We start from the raw sequence: 15,665 nt of genomic DNA, 5'->3' as shown, positions 1-15,665 counted from the left end.
CCTTAGGCTTTACATGCCCTAATTTCACATTACAAATCAACGCAAGTCGAGACCAAACCAACAGAGTAAGGGGTTATTGTATACAGAATGAATCAATATAACACCATTTAGTTTCATGTCTTCATGTTTAATGAATTGTGAGTTGGACAGTACATTTTCAATGGTTTTAAGTTCCTTGATGATGATATGTGGATGCCCAGACATGAAATATGACACCAATAAGTGCACGTTGTGTCACTCTCATGGTCACACCCTATCCACTCCTTGAGGCGTGGGTCGGATGTGCCATACTCTACATGACACAACGGGCACTTATAAATGTCACTTTTCTCATCCTTCCTTTTCTGTACCGACTTTCTACACCGCCTTGTAATGTTTGTATTCCCTTCCGTTGAAGATGATGTTTGGGGATTTTCAGCAATAGGTTCCTGGATTTGTGGCACTTCTTCAGTTGTAGCCGTTGTTTCAGGAGGCGTTGGCTTCGGCTGCTGTATTATGTGGGTAGGGGGGAGGGATGGTCACACTTTTTGTGTGTAAGGGTTGCGCTCCTTCTGGTTCCTGTAATTATAGCAAATTATATAAGTATGATATATGTGTATTGCTCAATTGTTATATGTCAACAACCTTACATTTATTTATTACACATACATACCCCATATTTTACTGTCACAAATTGTTCCATCTATAAAAAGAATGGTCATTTTGTTTCTGAGGATAGAATATGCTCAATATATTGGTTATTGTATGTTGCAAGGATCAATATATCAGTGGGAATAGGATATCAATTGTTATTTAAAGTTAATTATTTTCCATGTAGATGCGGGAAACTGTCTACAAGGTGATAGGCATCCACGAAGTAGATTCCTTTTCGACCATTACAACAAGGACTATGGCCCCCCGAAATCATGGGATGGCGTTGTTGGTTGCGATCCATGAAGTATTTGTGTGACCCACTCCAAGATGGCATTCATACAGGTAATAGTACACAGGATGATATGACCTTTAGTATACGTAATTGTCACTATGGTTGATATGGTCCAAGTGTAATATTCGCTTCATATATCTGAAGTTTGAGGTAAATACAAATCATTAACAACACGTCTTTAGTTCATTATACATTTACTACATATTATCGCTTTTCATACAGGAAATGAAATTCATTAATGTTTGTGAATTATAGGTCTTGATCCAACCATGCTTCTTGACAAGGAATTAGTTCACTGTGTGGATTTGTGTCAGCAAAACAGAGCTTTATACAGGTATATTCATATCTTGGTTTTGGGTAAACGATACATTTACTTCAAATGAGGTAACATCATCAGGAATGACATTTGTTGGAACATTTAATTACCATTGCATATGCAAGTAATAATGGGACCCATTACACAAAGCAATAATGTAATGTGATCATTTTCCTCATATTGAAATGTGTAGCTTTATAGAAACAGGATGATAGGCTGGTATAACTACACAAATGCTCAGCAGGGATATATGTTGTATGGTGTTTACAGACGTATTGGTTTGACTGGAGATTTTAGCCGCAGAGGCAGACCCTTGATGCGCATATACATCACACCAGAGGAAAGGCAGGCCAAAGAAAAATTAGAGTCTAAAACCAAAGATGAACTGATCAGTTTGGTACAGTTAAAGCTACAACAGAATGACGTAAGTTACTTAATAATGGTTGATATACTGAATTGTAATGTCAGTTTTTCACCCTATGTAATTGCACCTATTGTGATTGTGATAGCTGCATTGATGGTGATGCATGTTAACAATGTATTTCCATGAAATCATTTACATGAATAAGTCCGTTTCCAACCATTATGTCCTTACAAGATGGACAATGAATGGAGTCAGAAGTGGAAGGATGTGAGACGGGGAAATAAGGCCGGGATCCTCGCTTTCATTGGTGAACTAGTGGAGGCAATTGAAGAACAAGTCGTATGTGAAGAAGGTAGCTTAAGATTTTCTACTCAATACAAGTCAGTATGTTAGCATGGAATTATGTTATGACAAATCAGACAAACCATTTTTATTAATGTCGCTTTTCTTTTGTGGAAGCTTTTGGAGCGGTCCGATGCATTTGGCATGTAGTTTTGGCCTCTGGGTCCAGTGTGATGCACACCCTTTTTTCGGGAGGGTGCTGTCTCATCCCCTTTGGACCATTTAGCTCTTCTCGTTTTTCCCAACAATTTGATTTTACTTTCCTGAATGACAGATTTCATCCTTCAATTTATACAGGTTACATATCAATCAATATAATTTGATATATATGTCAATTTGTAGAGTATATTACGATCATTAGTAGCCATTACTCTATGGGATCAGTTATTTATTAGTTGTGTGCACTTGTGTTTGTGGTCTATGACATGTATGTCATGTGTGAGCAGCAATGACATGTGTAAGTACTGGTTTGCTAGTTGATTTTTCACCTTTAGAACCTCTGTCGGTGTCATTGTTACATTGTGAAGTGTTTTTTCGCATAAAATCATCAATGTCATTGCAAGAGTTATGTCCCTTGGCGAAAATGGAATGTGTCCCTTTTGCCCTCCGTAGATTTGTGTACTTTGAGTGATGACGTGCAGTCAGCGGCCGCCATTACTGGATAGCAACGAGGACGACGCATGGTGAGGTACGTGGTGTGTTGCAGGGGATAAGGGCGATGTGTGTGTTGAAAATGTTTGCTGTGTTGTCAATACTGGTGGAACTAGGGCCATTTTTGATTCAGAATGTTGTGATAGTGGTCATGTTTACCGATAGCGTAGCGCTGATGGAGGCAATGTGGGACTGTTGATGCATGGGGTATGGTTAGAAGGAATACCGTACTAAGCAAAAATAACCTCACCATACTGCGACGTTCCGTGTGAGCGCCGCGGATGGTGAGATTGCCGTTTTTATGGGCTCGATAGGGCGCGTTTATTCACTTAGTTGGGGTGTAATACCCAGGATGGGTCCATATACACTAGATAGGGGGTATCCCCAACCTGTCAAAATTGAAAAAGTCAAAAGGGCCAAAGAAAAGTCAAAGGGCCAAAGAAAAGTCAAACTTTTTAGAAAATGGAAGATTAGAATAAATTCATTACATGTTGTTGCAGTAGTTCTAATCCTAAAAATTGTGTACATTGTACACAAATCTCCATAAATTATGAACGGTCCCTAACTACATATTGATATAAATATGTAAATTATAAATATATTACTTTGTATGTTCTTATCTCAATTTGATCTATGGCCCTTTTGACATTCCTTTGGCCCTTTCGACTTTTCTTTGGCCTTTTTTAACTTTTTCAATTTTGGCACTTTTGGCCTTGAGCCCTTTTGACTACAAGCAATAATTATCAGGTACCATTTTGTAGCGAATTATATATATAGCGGCACAAACTCTAGAGTATGAAATAATGGCTCCTGGTTACCAAATTGACTACTGGCATGTAACATCCCTACATCGAGACCCTTTAATTTGTTTTAGGAAATATGAGTGAATGTGTGAGATATTATAGCGTGCGTAAATGTGAGAATACAGTGTCACTTTTCAACACAGGCGAATCCAAAGGGGGTTGCGCACCCACCCCTACCACCCCACACTTTTGTCCTGAAAGTTGCTTAAATGACCATTGAAACTCTCGTGAAAACGGGGGAAAATAAACTGTGCACACCACCTTTCTTAAAAAAAAGTCTGTTGTCTGGAAAAACGGGTCATGGTAAATTATAGATATTGATATTTTTTTTACGTTTTCTATGGACTATATACTCAATGTTACTGAGTTGGCATCACTATTACAAAGTGATGGGTATATATCAAATGAGATACTGAAATAAAAGTGTTTCGATGTGTGTTTTTCTGTTCAAACAAAAGAAATAGTACTGCGTCAGATTGATAAGTGAGTGAAGCTACGTAAAATATTCACTTTAGTTGCGTTTTAGCGATTTGTTCTCTGTTTTCATGTCAGCATATTTACATACAAGTCAAACAAACGGTGTTGATATTTTTCTTAATACGCACTATTATTTAAAATGAAATCATATTGGACACATACACATGCTTTTCTTAAGCACCATGATACATACTGATCCTTCTGGAAGTGTTTATAAACATTTGATACTAAAACATATCACCAAAACCCAAAGTAGTTCTTGAGGTGTCTGTCATTTCTCTTTAGAAAAAGTTCTGAGTAGCATTTTGTTAAAAGGGTAGCCAGAAATGTGCATGATAAATATGACTTGTTTAATGTAATACTAAATCGCCTTCATTTTCAAAAACATATGATATGCCATTTGAATTGAATCAGCGTATGAATACAATAACAAGGGTCATCGGGTAATATTTCAAAATGGTGGACAGGAAGATACTACTTGGCCTGGCTTCAAGATGATTGGAGACGGTGTTTACGGAATTGCGTGGTGTTTGTTGTGTCTGTGAATTACGAGTTATATTCGGGAAGCTTAAAGACAGTTCACGGACTTTATTTGTTGCATATAAATGGTAAGTTCGCCATTGTGCTCGTGCACATTATTTGTACCACGTTCATAAACATCGATCCGGCCCACATACTGTAAATACACTCGGCAGTTTTAGACCACATAACCACTATTGAATCACACGTATGTGTTTGCGTCTGGTGACGGATAAGTCATTCAGCTTCATCGAACGCCCACTGTGATATCTGAATGATAGCAGATACGCACATTCGATGCGTCATTTGAATTGTGAAAAAAAACCTCACATGTCCGACTCGGCAATCCATTGAGCAGGTGCGTGTTTTGTAAACACTGTTGATCCAATGGCTTTACTTAATCTTGTATTAGAGATTATGGCCGATTGATCTTCAGGTATCCAAGATGTGGGCTATGATCATGACTATTGGCGTGTTTTGGACATGTTTAGTATCTGACTATTTGGAAATGTTCCAATCTAAACGTAACTGAGTGCATGCCACCTCTGGTCATCGATCTTGGTTATTACTGCCCACACGTTGTCTGATGGATCTAGTACGTCTAATGACTTCTTTTGTAACTGATTGCAAAATATCAAGACAATATGCTGTCAAACCACACTCATCACATGGAATCACAAGTACACAACTGGGAAAGATTTCCACCCGTAACCCCCGTATTTCTTTAAATCATTATATCCCAAAGAATATACGCCAATGTTTTTTGTAAACAGCCTATACTAAACCCTAACCCTAAAATCTAAGTTCTAACCACAAACCTAACCCTAAACCCTCGAAATAACCCTAATAAATAGAATACAATTCAAGCGGGGATTACGGTCGGAACTCTTATAGTCTTACCCACAACTGTATCTACATTTGAGAATGTGTGTGATGATGATTTTAAGGGGGTCACCCATTTTAGTTGGGTGGGGGTGGGAATCAATTTTGTACACGTTTCTTGGTGGGGTCAGCCAATTTTGTACAAAGTAATATTTAAAAATTATGCTTAAAAAATATTGGTAGGGAGAGGAGGGTCATTGATTTTGTACATGACATGCAAGGGGGTCACTTACTTTGTACATAATTTTTTTGGGGAGAGTCATTCACATTGTACATGCTTCTCCATAAAAATCATCGGCCCCAGCCATAAATTATGAACGGTCCCAAATATAGATGTATTGTCTGTTTTCTGGGGTTCAACATCAAATGTGCAAACCTAGAGATTTCACTGCAGTTGTGATGCCTGATACATTCAGCAATTGCAGTGATGCATACATGCACAGAACTATTGGACAAATTCAGGTGTTTATTTTTAGGCATTTGATAATAACTAATCTGTAGAAATCATTATCTTTGATTTGGTAGCATTGTGGGGGTATTTTCTCCCCCAAAGACATGTCAAATTGTGTTTTTAGTGTACTGAAATGTACAAAATCATTTAAAATGTCTAATAACTGAATAATGATGAGGAATAATGATATTTTCCTAACAAATTCAGATATACTTGATTTTCAGCCAGTCTGATATTCCCTTATAATAATGAAAGATAACTGTGGTGTGTTTCAAGTCGAAGAGCATCATTTGAGACCCTTTTGAAATATATTTACTATGTTTACCAGTATACACCTATCAGATTCTCCAACCTCCTTTGAGATTGCTATCATGAGAAACATAACATTTAATGTTTTGGGCCTGAGTATGTGGAAAATAGGATCTACCTGAACAAATTAAACTACAGTCATTGCGTGTCACTGTCAAAAACTTTTGCAGCCAGTATATCACTATATGTATTGCAATACATTTTATTTGCCAATACACAGCCCTACTGGTAGACTAACGCTAGTCTCTGAATATATAATATTAGTGTTGGGAATTGGTTAAAATCTCAAAATTGATGATTGGTTCATTACAACCGACCAATCATCGAAAATAATTGGTCATTTAACAAATTTTCCTGGTTTTGTTTGTTAATGCACAAAAAAAAGAAAGAAAACATGTTTCTTTTGCAAACTGCACAAAATGCATTTGCAAATTTTGCATCTTTAAAGGATGACCAGTATGTAAGGAACATAAATTTCTTGGAGTCTTTAGATAAATTCAATCGTGACTTTGAATGAGCTTGCTGTGCTTATGAAATGTAACAGACAAAACCAACCTTGTGAACAAATATTGTTAATGCAAACAAGTGTTCCAAACTTGTTTGTGTTTGATTATGAGAAAATATGATCTATTTGCTTGGTCGTTTAGGCTCTGCGACCAATCTTCGATATTTTGCAATTAATCGAACCACCACTAATATATATGCTTTATATAGCAACAAAAAAACTTTTAATTTCTAAAGGAACCCCAGGGTGAACAGGGATTGAACCTGAGGAAATTCTAGACTTGCTTCAATTAGGGCTTGAGCAATAGCATTGCAGAGAGGGCTAGGCAGTAGGGAAACTAATGTGGTTCAAGGACTGTGAGACAGACTACCCTACTGGATGTAAACATCTGTGGTGGAATCTGATATAGGGAAAGGAAGAGAAAGATGAGGATGTCATGTTGTCTCTTACCATCACTGACGGCATGTTAGTAAGTAAAGTAATAGTTTGGAGTGTTTGTTTACATGATTGTAAATTGTAATCTAACGTCACAATCCAAAATGTTTTAGCTGCCAGTTAGGCAATGCCGTCATATCTACCTGTTTCAGTTCCTTGTAGCATTTGAGACCTATTCAAAGCTGTGAGGTGAGGTGAAATTGGGTTTAACGTCGTTCTTGAGAATATTTCGCTCATATGACGACGTGCATGCGTGTGTATGTGTATGTGCGGCTGCTTGTACTAGCCCAGACTCAAGCTGGTTTTATAGTGCTAGCAAACTGAGATGCCATGCCGCAGTGAAGCATGAATAACCCACGCAGACACATTATACTGACTCTGAGCCGACCAGTCCTTGTTGTACCCATTAATGCCAAGCGCCAGGCAGGGACCAACAAGTACCATAGTTAAACGTCTTTTGGCAAGACGCGGTCGGGGATCGAACCTGCGACCTTCCGCTCTCCGGGCGGACGGTCTAACCACTACACCACGGAGGCAGTCTATTCAAAGCTGTGAATTAAATGATATTAATGTAATTTTCCCAAACAACTACACATCTTAGTAAAACAACTATGTGTGTCTATTTAAGAACTTTAAGAAGTAGCACTATTCCAGCACTGCTCAGACATAGCATGAATTTGGAGAGAAGAAGGCTGGACATTACCTACACCTTGATTATTCCAACAAGCATAACCAAATCACAACTTATTAATCAATGTCTTTAAATTTAGCACCTAATTAATTTTACCGCTCACAGTGTTCTCAGATGTCTGTTTCAACCTGTTATGACATTTCTTTGGATATAAGGTAAGGGGCATGCCCATCAATTTAAACCTGCATGCATAATAATATTGTAGATTTGGACATTTTTTAGGACTCATATTTTCATCCTTCATATCTTACAGATATTTTTTTCAAATTGGAGTAGCACAATTCTAAGACCTTGTCTGTATTGAGAACAGATCGGTGGTTCAGTTCCCATTTTTTCAGAACTATATCTGAATATTCAATATTCACTGAAAAAGAGAGAACCTGGCAGGTTTTGCTTGTGTCCTTTTTACTTCATTATCAGTTATTTTCAAGTAATTAGGGCATACATGGCAAAGATGTTTAGATAATGCGCTGAACTATGAGAATTCAACGATGACTTCTTGCAATAACAAAGAAAGTTAGACCTATATATTTTTTTAAAACACTAGACCTGTTGGAGGAACTAATGTGCTGGGTTGTAATAAGACTCTTGGATACCAGGCACCTCTATTAACCTTCCTGCTACTGTGCTATTATCATAACAACTCATTACATACATTCATGCTCAACAGATTACATCTATCACACTGAAAGGAAATTCTATACACTGTACATTGTTCTGAACAATTATTTATTGTTATAGGACCTACATTCATCTATCTTATAAGTTGGGGTTGCTGTTAGCACCATTAAAAGACATGGAATCTTAAAAAAAGTGCTTTGATAATTTCGTTCTCATATGGTAAAATCAGTAATGGCTTTAGCAGTATCTTGGCTGTTTCACAGCACACTAATGACTAGGTTAGGTAACTTCGTGTTGGTCGTGTACCCCGTTAGGCAGCAGGCATGTGGTAGATGTTTACAGGAACAGTTGCCATAGTGACGGAGGTGTTTACTCATAAACACTTGTTTGCAGGAAGATATTTGTGTGTCAGAATCACAGGCTAGAGTTGGTGTATGAGGTAAATACATGTATTTGTCTACAGGTTATTTATCAGAACTGAAGTTGATTCCTAATGTTCACCTTTTGATCAAGTTTATGAAACCTTGCATGCTGCAAAAGATGTCTGCTGGTAATATACAGTATGCCAATGGAAACCACTGTATACGTCATCTGTATTTCCATAATGAAATATTATGACAAGGAATTATGGAAATTGAGAACTTTGTTTGCCAAAGTTCATGTTTTGTGCCCTGGTGATATAGTTCATGCTACACAGGGTTTTTTTTAGCTAGCAGTATATTTAGCAGTTTCATGTGTATTTTGATATGTTGTGTGCTGTTGTTGCCATTGGTCACAAAATCATCTCTTCTCTAACAATATGTGTCTGCATTGTGCATCTTACAGCATTGATTATTGGAAATTAACAAATATTGACTTCAATATCCCTTCCAAGTTCCTGAGAAGACAGTTTTGAGATGATGCTAATTGAATTATCCACTTGAGAACAGTTCTCTTGTGAAGGTGATTTAAGTGAGCTGTCTGGTCAAGTCTGCACACTTATCAAACAAGAAAAGTGAGATTCTGTACATTAATGATTACCCCTGGCCAAGATGTGGTTAAGTGGATCTGTCTGGAGCTGAGGATTGTTAGATTGATTCCGTCAAACACAGGAATGTAGGAAGAGATACAGACGATGTGTACGCTGACCTTGTCAGGTAAATAATTCTTGCTTGTCACTTGACGATGCCCCGCAGGTGAGGGCCATATGGGTTGTGTCACTGGTCAGGTATGTTTGTGTTACACGCAGGGAACACTCAGTGGCCATTCTTGGGTCCAGGTAATACAGCTGTATTGGATGATACCGACCGGCTGTTGGTGCAGGTTACGGGAGGTATTCCATGTCATTGTCATTGGGATTAGTACAGATTGTGACTCCCAGCTCGGGAGAGGATCAAGGGTGTCTCGTTTCATGATTCATTTCACACAGTATGGAAGAAAAGTAAATATGAGACTGTCTTACTCTCAGTAAAATGAAACATGATATAGGATGGACTTCTGATTCTCTTGGCAGAATGAATGATTCAAATTTCGTGATAATTCATGTTACTAGACAAATATGATGAAAGAGGTTTTTGAATGTTCTTGTTGATATGCAGTGTGATTTAAGTCACAAGGTGTGAGGAATATGTCACTGTCTGACAGTAATATGAAAAGTTTTGGGATATACTCCAATCCCTCCAAGTAGCTGCCAAATTAAATGATGCATCATTAGCTGATAAGGCCCCCCAAAATAAATGTTGTGGTTCTGATTTCCTACATTTCAGAACTAGGGTAGGTAGGTAGGGGTTTGGTTTTTTTTGCAAAATATTTTTACATTACTCATGTGTAAGAAAATAAATTTCATTTATTATGTGGTGAGTAAAATTGTTAGGCTCAGCGGGAATATTTAGGGTCGGTCGGGAAATCGGAACCACAAGCTTTTTTTTTTAGGCCTAATCACTCACAATTCCCATATTAAGGACACATTATGGCAGCTTTGCCTAAATGATTTCAAAATGTTTCACAACTGATGTATGATCATGATGGAATGATACTGCCCCATCATGATTTAAATGTTTCTGGACTGGCACCATCTGATTTTATCTGCAGTGGGGATGCTGTTCTCTTTCAGTTTAGTCTGGAGGTGGTGTTAATTGACTTCAATTGCATTTTTCTTAATTTATAATCAGGAATATTTGCAGACATGTTATCCCTTCGCTGCCAAACTACTTGATGCTTATGATTTTTAGCCAACATCAAACTGCTCCTGTATGAGTCTAAAAAATATTTCATTTGTGGAAAGTGTTTATGGAAATGCTTTAGTATGTTTAATTAATTTTCGTTTGATAAATGAGCATAGAGTCAAGAAGTCGATGACTTTGAACGTGTACGTAGTCACCACCACTACTTATGCAATGAGAACAACCAGGACTGAAAGTAGGATATTTCATGGCAGTTAAAAAAAAAAACAATCAACAGAAAAGTTTTCAGGAAACACTTTGCTCATTGTTTTGGTTTCATGTCATGATCACGTTAGCATGGTCAGCACAAACATGGTATATAGTGAACTTGTCATGCGTCAGTGTTGTTACTATGGACATGCACTTGTCACCCAGCCAGGTGTGTTGTGGCAGGCTTTGGACTGCATCCAGCTGGTTGCTGGATGGAGCAAACAATTATACATGCTTATCATGCTTACCAGTCCACTGTGATGCTGTTGTGTGATTTAACCTGCACTGAATAAAGGTGAATATGTCGCACAGTATCAAGTTGAGTGAGTGAGGTTAGTTTGAGGCCGCTTTTAGCACTATACCAGCAATATCATGTTAGGGGACAACAGAAATAGACTTCACACATTGTATCCACATGGGGATTCGAACTCAGGTCATAGATGGGATGAGCAAACAGTTCAATCAGCAGGCTATCCAAGAACAAGCTTATGTTTGAAGCCCTGTAATGTTGTGTAGATTTTTTTAATTGTTTGGCAATGGTGGCCCAATCATCTTTGATGCCACAGTCCACTGTGCAGTGTTGCATCCCTTGGGAATGCCCAAAGCCTATGATCATATTTCGAATCCTGGTATGCCCAGATTATGAATGTGATTTTGTCAGCCCGTATCCAGCCTGAGACCTAGCCTGATCTGAACTTCCTATAAAGCAGTTCATGTTCATGAGTAATGAAACATTGCCCTGATGACCCATGTAAAATGATATCTCCGACATTGTCACTTTTGCCAGATGAGGTTTCTAAATACAAATGTAAGTAGAGTGCAGTATGAGACAGATAGAGGCTGTTTCCTTCTCCTTTTAGCTATCTACAGTAGGTGCTGAGTGGAATTCCCATTACAGTACTTTGTAACCCACATATTCAATATGCATGAGGCTATTATCATGATAATCTTCCAGGTATTGTGTAACTCACATATTCACCGGGAATATAATTCATGGTAATGATATTATCTGGCAGGTATTGACCTAGTTGACTCACACCGTAATGATTCACTCAACATTTCAATGATTTCCAGACAGCGAGGATCAATATATGATGCATTTTTTCTTTGGAGATAAGAACAAAGCTCTATACTATTGTGTTCTATGTCGATAATTGGTAACTCAGGAAAAATAGAAACTTTGAAGCCACCCAAAATCCTAGAATTCAGTGTCTGAACATGTTGTATGATGACACATCACCCAGCTATGAATGAATACTCAATGAAGGAGTTCTTATTCATGAAACATAATCTTGATGTCCTATCTCTTGAAGTAGCAGCAGATATACTCCTGAATGAAATACTCGAAGGATCACTGTAAAGAATGTCACACGCCAGTATACCTGCAATGCTTCATTGCTTGTGTGTACATGATGTAGATTTACATGGTATATTTGATGGGATCGGTTCAGTGACTAAGGTATGTTGACGAGTGTTACTCTTCTGTACTCATGACAATATAGGAGCCGACAGGGATTGCTTCTCTCTCCACTCCTAATTGTTATTGTGGGAGTGAGGTCATATGTGGGACTGTGACCTGGCTAACGCATTCCTCGCCACCAACTTCATGACAACCATTAGGTAAAAGTGGGGCAATAGTGCTCACAGACCGCCCCAGAACCTTACACTCAGGTCCCGTATGGCCTTGTGGATGTGTGGAATTTGAGGGGGAGGCTCGAATTGGCTAGTTCATATTGTCCGTGACATTGAGGGTATCACTGATTGCCGGTGTACTTTGTATTAGGACCTTTACTGTGTACACAGGGACTTGGAGTTGACCTGGATTGTCAAGTTGAGGACAGTGTAAGGTGAGCTATGATAATAGAGTGTAAATAGTCTTTCTGTGGCAGTGTCTACAAGCTTCATATTTTGATTTTATTTTTAGAATGGATGGGATGTTTAATCAATACAGAAGTACGGGTACCATAGGTTGACATATTGATACAAAACGCTGCGTTACCTATTTGTTAGTACTTTTACCCATATTGTGCACTGTAAATATCAGTGCATCACAATGTTGCTTTTGTTACTTGAGGGCCATGTGCATGACATATGCAAGTGAAAGACTGATTGATCGATCGTTACCCTGATTGCCTGACATTCCTGTATCAGGATAGGTAGTGTATTGTCACCTCACTGTCAATATTATTATGTTATCGTGACTTTGCATATCATATCAGCCGTAGATTTTTGTGTATCAATGATATTATATGTTTTTGTCATGCTGAGTAAGTGATGAATCAATATCTTTAAAGACCATATTTGATTTGTTGCCAAAGTTTCCATTTGTTAATTATGATTGATTTTTGAAACTATGCCAATAAATATACTCATGGAAACAAATAAGGGAACACATGAAAGTACAAGTGTTCCTTTATTCTTTTCCAGGTTTCTTCACAAGGTATGTATTGCACTGTGGGTGAAATTCTGGGAATAAATAAAGGAACACTTGTACCTTTCATGTGTTCCCTTATTCGTTTCCATGAGTATAGTATGATTACATATCAACTACTGTATGGCATGTATATTGTTCTGAATTGTTTAAACATGTGTGAAAAGCTTCGAATTTGCTGATGCAGTGTTAAGCAATATTCAGTCACTCAATTTTTGTTTAGCTACTTTCATTTTGAAAAGGGTTTGTTTTTGTATTTTTCAAGGAAAACCGTTACTGGGTACTGGTATATATCTGTGACAGAAAAGTCAATTATCCTTGATCTGTCAAACATCTGCTCTTAAACCTTGTTATTCCCAGCAAACACCTTCCCAAATTGATATTAATTGGCATATGAGATCATGGTACACCACAATAGGAGTCATGGAAATTTGCTAGGCTGTTAGTGGTTGAACCGACATATTTCTATGGGCTGATGGGGGCTGTCAGGGTAGCCTAGTGGTTAAAGAGCTCGCTCGTCACACTGAAGACATGGGTTTGATTCCCCACATGGGTACAATGTTTGAAGCCCATTTCTGGTGTCCCCCTGCCGTGATATTGCTGGAATATTGCTAAAAGCGTCGTAAAACCCAATTCACTCACTCATTCACTATGAGCTGATGAGGTAGCCCAGTGGTTAAGATGTTTGCTTGGTGTGACAAAGGCACTGGTTCAATTCCCCACATGGGTACCACCAGATGTGGAGCTCATTTCTGATGTTTACAACCATCATATTGGTTTAATAGTGCTAGATCATACTCATGCACCTATCTTTCTAGAGAACAATTTTAATTTCAGTCTTTGAAACATACTGAACAGTGAGCTAGTGGATAAGTTTGTAATAAGCATTCTTTCACTTAACATTGCTTATCACAGATGTCTGTATGAGTCCACTGAGATATATGAATTATACTTGATATGGTCAGAGTCTAACTAGAAACTGTGAGGTAATGACACACATTTTGCATTGTCCGTGTAGATATCCACATCACAGACAGTCATACATTTCAGATGTCATTCTATAATATGTTATGTGGTACGGTGACTTAGCCTACCACATGATATAAATCAGTTATAAGCACCGACAGTAGGACTAATCTAACTTAGAATCATATTACCACGATCAGTTTCCGCCGCAAGTAAACAAATATGGGTGATTCAGCCTGATTATCTACACATAAGGTGTAGTTTTATTGCGGATCTTTACTTTCATATCATCTGTGCCACAAGTTGTTAGTCATCATTCAGTATCTACGTAGCACTGTATCATAATATCATAGACTTAAGGACATAAATTTTATTCAAACCCTGCTGACATGAAGTGTTACGATACCTGTGCTTGCCATTATCATGATTATTGTGTATCTGTCAGCTTGTGTACACTTCCCCATCCTTGGTAATAAATATAAAAGAAAATTATGTTAACAGAAAACTCAGTTAGAAAGATTAGTAGCTATTATAAATGGAAATTATAGCAAAAATATATTTGAAACTTTTTACGGTTTTGTGAAACATACATATAGCATATGATCATGATGATTCGTTGTGTACACACTGCCTACATTGAGAATAATAGTTTGTGATATATGCATGTGGTAATGTACTTAACATGTGACATTTGGAACGTCCTACTTAATCATGTTTAGAGTATGTTGGTACATAGTGCCACAGTATTGAATATTATGGTTTTTCTATTGTATTGTATTATGGATTGTATTGCACTGCATACATGGATTATTGTAGTGTATATCTCATGAATGTAATATTAGTTAAAATGCAAGGTGTATTATGGGTTTTGATGGAGGGAGCATTCTGGATTATATAGGTCATGATGCACTGAGCATTATGGTTTGTAATACATGGATTATTATGGGTTATAATGCATTGATTGTTTGAGATGATGATGCGTGTAATAGTTTTATTATAATGCATGTAGTAGTATGGTTTATTGGTATATTGCATGCGTTGTATAAATGTCTTCATGGCTGTGACCATGGTGACTGTACACTCCCAGACTGTTGTGTCCTGTGAAACTGTTTTACCTACCTGTTCTCTGATAACAACACTGACATATGAGAGGGATGAGTCATACCTGGTAAACATGCTTGTTCATGCAGATGATACAAAATGGTGGATGAACGACAAATTTAAAAACAGTTATTGAACATCAACCTTTTGTTTTGACAATTGTAAACTGTAGGAAGATGCAGATTTTAGTTGTTGAAATGGTTGATGCATTTTCTGATGTTCATGTCACAACAGAAGAGTTACGCATAGATACGCACATAAATACCTGTGTTGTATAGTGTTTGGAGCTTTGTGCGTCAGCAGTAATTTTCCCTTGAATAACAAAACACCCAACACAGAAGTAATGGGCTCCTGGCCACTCACAAGAAGCAATTTTCAAGGTTTAATGGCATGCTATATCAAGTTTCGTGCATTATTTCCTCTTTAATATTTTGTTGCCTGCGTATTACCTTTAAATTTATTTTT

The 15,665-nt window shown here is 37.7% G+C and overlaps 1 protein-coding gene across 1 annotated transcript in view; it reads left to right on the top strand.

The window, feature by feature from the left end:
* The first annotated feature begins 4,317 nt into the window (after positions 1-4,317).
* Positions 4,318-15,665, top strand: part of LOC124284602 (C-myc promoter-binding protein-like) — an 86,594-nt gene continuing 75,246 nt past the window's right edge. Inside the window, 1 exon segment of the mRNA XM_046720707.1 lies at positions 4,318-4,486. The gene's annotated coding sequence lies outside the window, so the exon portion shown is untranslated.

Source organism: Haliotis rubra, unplaced genomic scaffold, assembly GCF_003918875.1.
Source record: "Haliotis rubra isolate DU_JTF1 unplaced genomic scaffold, ASM391887v1 Scf34, whole genome shotgun sequence".
NCBI classification, from domain to species: Eukaryota; Metazoa; Mollusca; class Gastropoda; order Lepetellida; family Haliotidae; genus Haliotis; species Haliotis rubra.
The sequence above is the reverse complement of the archived record's forward strand: the minus strand, read 5'-3'. Positions and strand labels throughout refer to the sequence as shown.